The sequence below is a fragment of the Nothoprocta perdicaria genome, unplaced genomic scaffold, assembly GCF_003342845.1.
Source record: "Nothoprocta perdicaria isolate Ctin4 unplaced genomic scaffold, notPer1 scaffold_42, whole genome shotgun sequence".
NCBI classification, from domain to species: domain Eukaryota; kingdom Metazoa; phylum Chordata; class Aves; order Tinamiformes; family Tinamidae; genus Nothoprocta; species Nothoprocta perdicaria.
In genome coordinates, this window is record NW_020455666.1 from 1,107,178 (window position 1) to 1,116,786 (window position 9,609).

Sequence of the window (9,609 nt, forward strand, 5' to 3'; positions counted from 1 at the left end):
TGGTGGGTTGTCCACGTTGTGCCAGTTGGTGCAGCGGGATCCACCAGAATTAGGCTGCCCAACCTGAAGCAGGCGGTTTCCTCCCGACGTTCTCCGAAGGTGTGTTGGGTGCATGGCAGTGCATGTCACTCATTAAGCAGAGTGAAGTTATGCGGATCTGAAGCTGGTGATTTAGTTCTGGGAGCGCTGCCATGCCTCGGGGTGCCTCACTGGAGGAGCGTGTTTGTTCTTTGCAGAAGGCTCTGTTTTCCAAATGGATCATAAAAGGAAAAATATGCTTGTAGGTGTTGAAAGAGCAAATGGTTTTGTGTTTGACTAGGCTATTATTTTTCTAGTTTCTCCAGTTTTTGGAACCATTTTCCAAAATGGTTTTCAGTTTGGCTTCAGACTACAGCTCCTCGTGGAGTGGCTCAGTCCACCCAACTCCACTGAGGGCTGTGGTTTTGGGGGGATGTCCAGAGTAGTGTATGGCGATGCACATAAAGACCTTCTGAGATACCATCTTCTCTCCCAGCCAGTTTTTTTCGTGTGCGTTTTCTTGGATCTTTTCATTTTTGTTTTTGGTCCTTAAGTATTAGTGCTTTCATACACCCACAGAGTGATTCTGGACTCCGTTCTGTGTCAGCATCTGCGCCTGTTTTGAAGTCCATTTCATCCTTTCTCATGGAAATCACGGTAACCCACACTGCAGTTTTTGGAGGCAATCTGCCATACCATGTCCTGTCTCCTGGGCTCCTGTTGCGTGCACTCTCTTTGCTCTGTATTACCAAAGGCCCCTTCCTTGCTTGCTCTGAAGGGTGTCCTTGACCAACCCGTGGTGCATTTTTTTCCCATGCCTATGTTGTTGGTTTTTTTTTTTTTTTTTTTCATAGGTTTCTTCAAATCTTTCTTGAGAAGGCCCTGCTGTTTCTCCACCCTTGCCTTACCATGCCATGACATTGGGATCTGTCTGGAGCCGTTTTAGTTGTTAGCATCTCCCCGGGCCTGTGGCTTGCCCCTGCCTTATATATTGGACCATTTCTCCTCAGCCACCGTTTGACTGCGCAGCTCTGTTGTGAAATCCGTGCTCTGACTCATCCCTTTGATCCTTCTCAACTACCCACTCAAGAAGCCGGCATGGAAACTTGCCTGGTCTTGAGCTGCCCTGCCACCGCTCATGCAGGCCTGAGGAAGGAAGCTGGTCCTAACCATGGCCCCGTGTGGAACAGAGCAGGGTTACGTTCCGCGGAGCTCCTGCTGCTCCAGGAACAGCCCAGCTTGGTCAGGAAGTCGTCAGCACCCTTTGCAAATTGCCAGTTCCTCTAGTGGGGCAAATTCCTGCACTTGAGTGCACAGGACTACCGATTTCTGCTTGCCGTTTGACTGCGTTAACATGTAAAGAACCACGTTAGAGAATTTTGCTCACCAACCATCAGAGTGCTGGTTATAGACCTGTCTCTTTGGAGCCACCTTCCTACATTTTCAGTATCTTTTCAGCTSTTTCCCCCAGTGGCTCTTCTGACTTTCTTTTTTTAGGCTAATTAAGGAAAGCAGTATCATTGAACCTGTCCGCATGGAAAAGTGATCATCAGGACGTGTATAAACACGTCCACATCAGCAAACATCACACAAAGCGCTTGCTACCTCCACTGAACTCAGGGCTTAGTTCTGTTCCTCTGCCTCCAAAATGAAATAGAGGGGAGATTTGTTGAGCAAACAGCCCAACCATCACTAGGGACCAACGTGCCGCCTTCACAGAGGCTTAAATGCAACTACTGCATTTAAAGCATCAGTGATGCTCATGACCTTGCAATCTTTCCCTAGGCCTATGAAGCTGACATTGATTCTGGTCTCCTGCTCTTAGGACAGGTCTCAGAGAAGAAAACTCTCTCCTGCTGAGCTTCCTGCCTGGTRGGTGGTGACCATGGTTGAACACTGGCGTGCTTCAGGTAGAAGAAATAATGAAAAAGAAACCTTGCATGGAAATGTTATCGCTGGTGAGTTTGTGGGTGTGTGTGTGTTAGCTAATCTCCAAATAGTATTCTTATTTTTTTTCATTTTAGATGTTATTTGAGCCCAGTTTCAAAGTGACCTCCTGAGGATAACAGCTCAGCTAATTCTTCACTTGGAGCATATTTTGAGTAAGAGCTAGAGCTTCGTATTAAGGCTTTGAAACATTAAAGAGATGACTTCATTTCCCCAGGTGCCCGTGTGCCTGGAATATGTTCTCCTTATGCTCTTTTATTTGAACTGTAGGAGAGGGGACAGAGTTATTAACTAAAAAAGTGGTGCGTAAGAGATCTGGAAGGGGAACCAAAATTATGAAAGGCCCGTGAGAGATTTCCTCCTCCTCGCCTTCCTCTGTAATTTATTCTRTTCCTGGTTTTCTATGTGACATCTCTTTGTTGGGGGAGGAAAAAACAAAACAAAACTCTACTCTCCTCAAATTAGTTTGGGGGAGATACTCTGGAAACACCTTCCGTTTTGAATTGTTGATTAATCTCAAGTGTATAGAAGCCCCATGGGCACCTCTATACACCCTGCCTGGATCAGGTGTTAGGTCCTATGCAAATACACAGCAAAAGAACTGGAGGCAGTAAATCCCTATCCTGATGCTCAAATATGAGGGAGGTTTTCAAAACGTTGCCTTTGGGCACTTGGGTTTGGTTCTTTAGGTGTCCTAGGAAAACTAGCATCCTTACTGGTATGGATGCTTCAAGAGTAAGTGCTTTTTCTGCAGTGATGTCACTTAAAAAATTAATGCATTAAAAAATGTTTCCTTCCTCTACAATAATGTTAAGCTTAATTTTTGAGCTTCCTGCAGTGGAACATTTTCTTAATTGAATTCCTAATTCATTGAGCATCTCTAATAAGCATGAATGGCAATGCTGCCTAGCTGGCTGTGTTCTTTTAAGGAGGGCTCTTTGGAGACCGACTTATGAAAGAGTCGTTTATTCTGCCTCAGCCTATGGGTTTAACTCTGGCCTTTGCTCAGCAGTTACCGTCAACAAGATTTAAAAAAAAAAATTACAATTTGGACTGAAATACCACTAAATCTTCCAGCACCTCAGTTTGGAAAGGAACATGGATGACATGTTAAATACGTAATTATCTTACATATGCTTCAGTGGTTTTTAAAGCAGAGGTTTTTCCAAACTGATGACTTCCTGGAGGTTATGGGAGCAGCAGGAATTCTGCTCGTGCAGAGCAGGGGGAAGGAGGAAGAAGTGAGCTGGGCTGCTCTAACCCATACTCAGGTCCTGGATCTTCAGCTCTTCAGAACGTGGCAGCAAAACAGGGATTAGTTCTGGGCTCTTCACATTTTGGTCCCTAGCTTGAAGGCACGAACTAACAGCATTGCAGGCACCTTGGGCCACCAGACGCACCCAGGCCCTGSCAGATGGGTGACAGATTGTGAGAGGTGGGGACGGGGCAGGTGGTAGGAGACTGGACAGCTGCTTTTTGGTGCCAACACTGGGCATCTTGCAGGGAAGGGCAGGTGAATTCACTGTCGTGCTGTCACGGCCCCACAGTCATGTGCTGGCAAAGCAAGACACAGAGCGCTCCAGCCCTGGTTGGCCAAAGCTCAGTGTGACAGTGGAGCTGTGGAGGAGAATAAGCAAATGGCATGTGCCTTTCCTGGGCATCTGCTCCACAGCTCCATGCGCTCTGGTTTCCACACTCCGGTAACTGGCTCCGTCTGTGAAGGAGGTGCCAGAGGAGACATCCCTGGAGCTGGAGGCTCTTCTTGCCTGAGCCTTGGAGCGCCTCCACGAACCAGGTGCCTCTTGTGCTCTGCTAGGTTTTCTTTGTTCCTAATATGACGTGTTCTTTGTTCTGTGTCTCTCCCAGGATCATCTCCATGGGAGCTAAGCCACTGCTGTGCTGCCTTCCCAGCTAGTTCTGCAAACCAGCTTCAAGGCCAGGTGAGCCCAGCCCAGCAAAGAATGGCTTGGAACTGGGAAGTCGAGCAGCGCTCCCTTTCCAGTGTGCCTGCTGATGCTGGTGAGTCTGCACCGCTCCTGTCGTCCATCCTGAAGTGCAGCTGAGGGCATTTCTAACTGTAAGTAGGTGCTTAAGCTGCATAAAGCTTTTGTTTATGTTACAATTGCCTGATCTAGTTGAAAGAAAGGCGGTGGAAGTAAGGAGAGTGTTGCTGCTGTGATTAGCTGGGTTAGGTGTCACCAATGGCTACAAACACTACTACTTAAGGGCTCTTTGAGCGAGGAGCTCCTTCCATCAGACAGTGTGTGTCTGCAGTACCCCAGTTCCTGTCACTTGTAGGTCCAAATCTTGAGACAGTGGCATTGTTGGCCCTTTGAGGACCAACTCACATCCAACAAAGCTCTTGGAAAAAGAGCACCTCCCAGCTGCTGCCTGTTTAAACCACAGCAGCAAGCTGAGTGTGTAAGGCAGTACCCTTCCACAGCTCATCTGCTACTGCAGCACTGTGCTCTTGCAGTTAATGAGTCCTCCCAGTCAGAAGCTGACACTGGGAGAGCAAGGAAACAGGCCGCATGTTCACTGCATGGGAAATGATCTTCCACTTCGCACTTAGATTTGACACACAGAGTTCCCRTCTCTAGGATCATTTTTCCTCTCCCTTCAGTATTTCTAGAGCCTAACTGGTTTTGAATCCCAATGCTTTCCAGAGGTGTGTCTGTTCAAGCCTTGCAGTGACTGCATGTGAGAACTAGAATGGGATTTGGGCTCTTCTGGGAGGGAAAGCCCAATCCATCATGTTGAGAGCCCTTAGCCCTTACCTTTATATCCAGGGCTGACTGCTGAGCCCTGCTTCTTAGTGCTCTTAGTTCTGTATGGACTGGATGAACATTCACATACCAAAGTATGACAGTTCTGCCAGGAAAGGCACCTGCTTGCAGAATTCCTCCAGTGACCTTGTGCCACGCTGCTTCATTCCCTATAGTGCAGCCTTTGCACTATTTTTTTGCACTTTCCTCAATTGCTTCTTACCTTGTCCCTTGCACTAATCTGTGTGACACACGCAGGCAAGGCTAGGGGTGAAGCATGTTCCTTTGAAGCATTATCGTTTAGATCTGGCAGAGAAATGACAAGTTTAGGGAGGAGGGAAGAGCGTGGAAACTAATCCCTTCTTTGCAGGAGGCCTGAATTCTTCCATCTTCTTCTCACTGTCAATCACGAGCCCAGTTATATCTCAGCGCTTGCAGAACATCTCTCCCTTGCTGTTCAGCTTCGTTATGGCTCCTATTTTCTCCTGCCTCCCCGAGCAGCAGTATTGTGCACTTTTATTGCTGCTCCCGGGGGAAGGGAGCCCTCGTAAGCAAACTTGCTGTGAAAGGAACAGCCCTGAGAGAAGCTGCACTGAGATGATGCCTGCCTTTAAACCCCTCCTCTCTCTTCCTCTGTGGCCTGTTATAAATGACAGCAGGCAGGTACAGACCACTAGCAAGGAGAGAGCTTTTTCTTTTCCCTAATAAATGAGAGTCCAGCTTCTCCGAAGGACAGCTCTGATTATCTGGTCTCTGCAGTAAGGGTGCAAGCTGTGGTGCAAAGCTGCAGGCACAAGCTCACAGGAGTGTATGCAATGGCCTGTCTAACTCCCAGGCCTGAGCACGTCTGCTCCTGCAAGAGGTTGTATCAGAGGCTGCCTGGATCCTTTCAGCATTTATTGGTAGTTTTGTAGAAAACCTACTGTGTTGAAGATGCTTCTCCCTTTGAGTTAACRTAAGAACGTTCTCCAAAAACACAGAGCATGTGCGATATTTTTAATATAAAATGGCTACTTAAAATGCAAGGAAGAGTGTAGCTAATTAAGACTGTGATCATATAAAATTAGCCCATGCAGCTGAGAGAATACAGTCCATTCCAATTAGAGCAGAGCATCTTGCTAAGGACATATATAAAAACAGGTGCTCTGGAGGGGGAAAGAAGAGTCTAGAGTCTTTCCTGCTCCAGCTTACAGAATGAGACTCTGCTTTTTTATGATATGTTATTCCTGTGGCTTTGTTTTGCAGTGGAAGAGAAATAGAAGTAATGAACATGCCTGGCTCTTCAATAGCTGCAATACATGTTTTTTTCTAGCTCTTCCCTTCTCCCTGCTTACCTACATGTCATACAAGAACATTTTACTTTAAGACCCAGGGCAGGTGAGAAGCACTCAAATATGTTGCATGTATGTTCAGTTGGGAACTTCAAATTAAATTGCAGTTCAGTATTGTGGCTGGTGGCAGGACAAGGTCTGTTCCCAGCACAGTCTAAATGACAGAGCAGGTGACAAGGGCCAGGTATGTCACCYTATTGATATCAACACTGGATAGGTGGCTCTGTGACACTCAGCTGTCCTATAGTTTGTAGCTGTGTTCTTTTCTTAATTCCCCAAATTCTCAGCATCTGCTCCCAATTTGATTCCTTCCCTTCATTTTTATGAGTAAAACCAATGCATGTTGTGCTGAGCGTGCATCATATAATTAAAAGGCCGATGCAGACATTCCTGAACTTTCCTCTATACATTGACTTCTGGGGAGTCATCTTTGTTTATCGTTTCTTTGAACTTTGACAGATTGATATCTCTGCAGAGCTTCCTTGAAGGAAGTTGGTTTACTTTGAAAGGAATAACTCATTTAAGCCCACTGAGAACGTGCTCAAAGGCCAGGATGAATCACAGYGTGAGCTTAACTGCAGGTTTCACTGGTGCATCGAGCGTGTGGCCGCATCCATGCCCTGGTACATCCGAGCTCTCTCCCTAGGCTGGTTTTCATGTCTGTGGGTAGTCTATGCTGCTTGCTTAAGGCCTGCCTGGAGGGGTGACTGCTCCCTGTTGCCCTGCTCATTGAGAGGGCTCTATCAGTGGTGCTCACACAAGCCACAGGCATGAACCTCATGGTTTCAGTAGGTGAGGAGACCACTAATGCACCCGGCGCCTGTGTGCGTGCAGGCTGGCTGCCTCCGGGCCATCCCGCTGCCCTTCAGAGCCAGGGAGCTGCTAGCACAGCTCGGGAGCAGGATGTGACTCACRCGTGGGGCTCGGGCACAGCAGCAGTGAAAACAAACCCAGTGATCGCATTAGTGCATGCTCTGTCGTTCCCGTTCTGAAAGCCCGAGGCAGTGGAGATAAAGGGAGCAGGCCGGTCACCTTCGCCAGCACCGCTGCGTTCTCTCTCTGTCTRTGTGAGATTGCAGCTTTCGCCCCAGAAGCTCACCCAAGAGCAGTCCAGGCTGCAGGCTGGAAGGAGCTCTTTGGTTAGAGCCCCCGTGGTCTCCTGGTTCTGCTGTTGAGGGAAATCATCCAGGGAGGAAAGCTCAGCCTTGCTCACGGACACAGCTGGGTCTCTCTCCTTGTGCCTCAGATCAGGGGAAAGTTGTTGATGCCTTTGGTCGGGAAGCACTGTTGAGGTTACCCCATCGTTGGGTTAGTCCCCATGATTTGATTTAGCAGTAGGTTGGTCTGCCCATCTAGTGCATGGTTTCCACCACTTCCTCTGCAGAAGTCCCTCCTTTTGAGGTAGTGCAACTAAAGCAATTAAATATATAGAAAAAAATGAATAAGTAAAAGCTTTTCTTACCTATCACACTAATAGGTTGGGTCTGTAGGTTTTTTCTTAGGCTCAACAGATCCTGATGTGAGCACACTGACCTTGTTTCAAACCCAAGTTGTCTTTAGCAAGGAGTCTCCATGGCACGGCCTTGCTGTGAGGGATGTGACTTGAAAGAAACAAGGGAGTGTAAAGAGAATGTCCAAAATAAAACGTACCATTTGGAAGTGGAATGAGAAACGGAAAAACGTCACTGCTCAGTCAGCAGGCATGCACAGAATTGCTCCCATGATTCAAATTTTATGGTTCCGTGTTAAATTAAACCTCTGTTTGGTGTTTCAGTGCATTCCTTGCTGCACTGAGGTAGCTGCTTTTCAGTGACATCATCTCTTTTCTGTTTTATTTAGGTAATCATGCTGCCTGGATCACAAGCAATATTGGAGTTTGTTAAACAAATACATTCATCACAGGACTTGAATTTTTCTTAGGTGGTTCTGCCTTCCTCCTTGTCCCTCTGGTGCTAACATTGGTGAGTGTTTTATTTGGATAAAAACACAAGGTCAAAACAGGAGGAAGTTTGGATCTTCTTCCAAAGTTTATCAGTTTTCCCAACTGACAAGCCCAATGGTGTCTGGGAGGTAGGACATCCCAAGTTTCATCCTAGCCCCAATGGACTGAGTGTATTTAGAAAATTCCAGCATCTGAAAGATAAGTAGAAGAAAATAGCCGTTAGATTGTATGTGTGATTTGGCTGTAGGCCAGATCAGTGAGTGGCAGAGTACCCTGCAAAACACAATGTAAGACTTTCTGAAGGACAGAGAAATTATTTAGCTTTTACCACCTAGAAATTAGAGGTGTGGGTTTTGGAGGGGTGTACCAGAGAGTAATTCCCTCTCCTGCCTTAACGTGAGGAGCTGAAAAAGTGTGTTCTCTTAGCCCATAAAGAAAGCTATGGTAATTCAARTTACTTGAAGGAGATGTAAGCTTGGAAGTGTTGCAGAGGGCTAAAATATACAGAGAGGTGGCTGCTGTAGCTCAGTCTTGTCTCTGCTCTGTCATAGTCTCTCTAACTCGGGCCTGTGGAAGAGGCCAAGGAGCCTTTTATGGCTCTAGGCCAAGGAGGTTGGTCTTTAACCTCAAAGAGCTGATCCATAAAACCCTGGTCCAAACCCCACTCAGTATTTTCCTCATCACTTATCCTGGGAGATTCAGAGGATGATCCAACCCACCCCCCCATCCTGCCGTCAGTGCAAGACTGTCATGACTCTCGCTCTTTGATACTCTGGATCAAACCCTAAATATATCAAATAGTTGAAGCAGAATTATTAATAGGGAAGGTGAATGGCAGATTATTCAAGTCAGGCTTCCTTCTGACATTTGGGGGAGTAAAAATAAGTAGCCTTTCTTTACGTTTTATAAACTCTTTCTTGGCTCTCCCTGACGGCTCCCTCTCCTGTCTCCACCTCCAGAGATGTCGGAACAGTATAATTTCCTTTTATTTTTAGCCATCCTTCATAATTGAAAGTTTCTCTGTGTCAAAGAGAAAGCGTTCCCATGAATTCCTCAATAGGCACTTACCGAAAGCAATTGATTAAAATGAAATATTTAATGGCGTTTTATACCCGTAGACTTGGCAGCAGTGATGTACCTCGGAAAYGATGGTTTCGTGTCGTCAGGATGGATGGGCACGGGGCCATCATCTCCCCAGCCCTGCTGGCGCTTCTCCAACGTGAGCCTCTCCTGGAGCCAGCGTTGTCTCCCAGCCYGTGGTCAGCCAGTTCTTGGGGCAGCTCTGCAACGCTCCAGAAATCCATCTGTGTCCTCAGGTAGCCCTTTTGTCTAAGGAATGAGGTAGTTCAGGTGTGTTTTATCAGTGAACCAAACCAATGCTCTTGCTCAGCCCCCATCCTGGTAGGGGCCACGTGAAACGAGGCTTTGGGGTCRCGGTGTGTTGCAATGGTTAGTCATGGACTCGAGCCTCTCACCAAGGCGGGCCTGGGAAGCTGAGAAAATTGGCATTTCTGAGTGTGCTGGCTATCGCCTAAAGCAAATGTCAGAGCTCTGACTCATCTCCAGCACTGACTGATGTGGAGGTAGAGAAAATCAACCTTGATGC

The 9,609-nt window shown here is 47.0% G+C and overlaps 1 long non-coding RNA gene across 1 annotated transcript; it reads left to right on the plus strand.

Annotated features, from left to right (window-relative positions):
- The first annotated feature begins 3,846 nt into the window (after positions 1-3,846).
- Positions 3,847-9,304, plus strand: LOC112953099. The gene is made up of 3 exons (XR_003250521.1): positions 3,847-4,042; positions 7,901-8,022; positions 9,122-9,304. It is a non-coding gene; the product is annotated as an uncharacterized LOC112953099 (long non-coding RNA).
- Positions 9,305-9,609: the final 305 nt, after the last annotated feature.